This window comes from Sus scrofa, chromosome 5 (assembly GCF_054392235.1).
Source record: "Sus scrofa isolate SSC_HxYL_T2T_F1_AM1 chromosome 5, Sscrofa_HxYL_maternal_Yorkshire_Landrace_v2.0, whole genome shotgun sequence".
Lineage (NCBI taxonomy): Eukaryota > Metazoa > Chordata > Mammalia > Artiodactyla > Suidae > Sus > Sus scrofa.
In genome coordinates this window covers 68,111,056-68,111,944 of record NC_139387.1, presented here as the reverse complement: position 1 = coordinate 68,111,944, position 889 = coordinate 68,111,056, and the positions used below count along the sequence as shown (strand labels likewise).

At 43.6% G+C, this 889-nt stretch overlaps 1 non-coding gene across 1 annotated transcript; it reads left to right on the top strand.

The window, feature by feature from the left end:
* Positions 1-554: 554 nt before the first annotated feature.
* On the top strand, positions 555-661 carry LOC146403421 (U6 spliceosomal RNA). Its single transcript, XR_014804717.1, has one exon. It is a non-coding gene; the product is annotated as a U6 spliceosomal RNA (small nuclear RNA).
* Positions 662-889: the final 228 nt, after the last annotated feature.

The window sequence follows — 889 nt, the reverse complement described above, 5'->3', positions numbered from 1 at the left end:
CAAACAGGGAACCTGGTGAAAGGGGAGATGAAGAAGCAGCACAACAGGGAGGCAGAGATCAGGAAGATGGGTCCTTTTTCAGCTGATTAGCCCAAACCATGTAGACAGTAAATGGGGAGCTAACAGGACAGTTACAATCTCTGAATGTCAGCCAGACACTTTTCAAAGTTGTAGGTAACTAACTGGATATCTCTCTCCAGTTCTCCCTGAGAACCATCTTCTGTGATGAGTGAAACCTGGTGTTCCTACCAAATTGTCATCAACCTTGACCTGCCATCAATATGATGGCCAGAGGAACCCACTTGAAAAAGACTGGACCTCATGGTGAGACTAACACTGACCAGCATCTTTGGTGTTAAGAGTGGTGGTCTGGGAGTTCTCTGGTGGACTAGCAGTTAAAGGATCCACTGTTGTCACTGCTGGGGCTTGGGTCACTGCTGGGACTTGGGTCACTGCTGGGGCTTGGGTCACTGCTGTGGTATAGGTTCGATCTCTGGCGCTAGAACATCTGCATACATGGGCGTGGACCAAAAAAAAAAAAGAGTGGCGGTCTGGTGCTCACTTTGGCAGCCTATATACTAAAATTGGAGCGATACAGAGAAGATTAGCATGGCCCCTGCACAAGGATGACACACAAATTTATGAAGTGTCACATATTTTTATGTGATGTACAGTACAGGGAATATAGTCAATATTATAATAACTTTGTATGATGCATAATCTATAAAAATATTAAAACACTGTCATACACCTGAAATTAATATAACATTGTAAGTCAATTACACTTCAAGTAAAAAAAAAAATGGAAGAGTTCCCATCATGGCACAGTGGAAATGAATCTGCCTAGGAACCGTGATGTTGTGGGTTTGATCCCTGGTCAGTGGGTCAA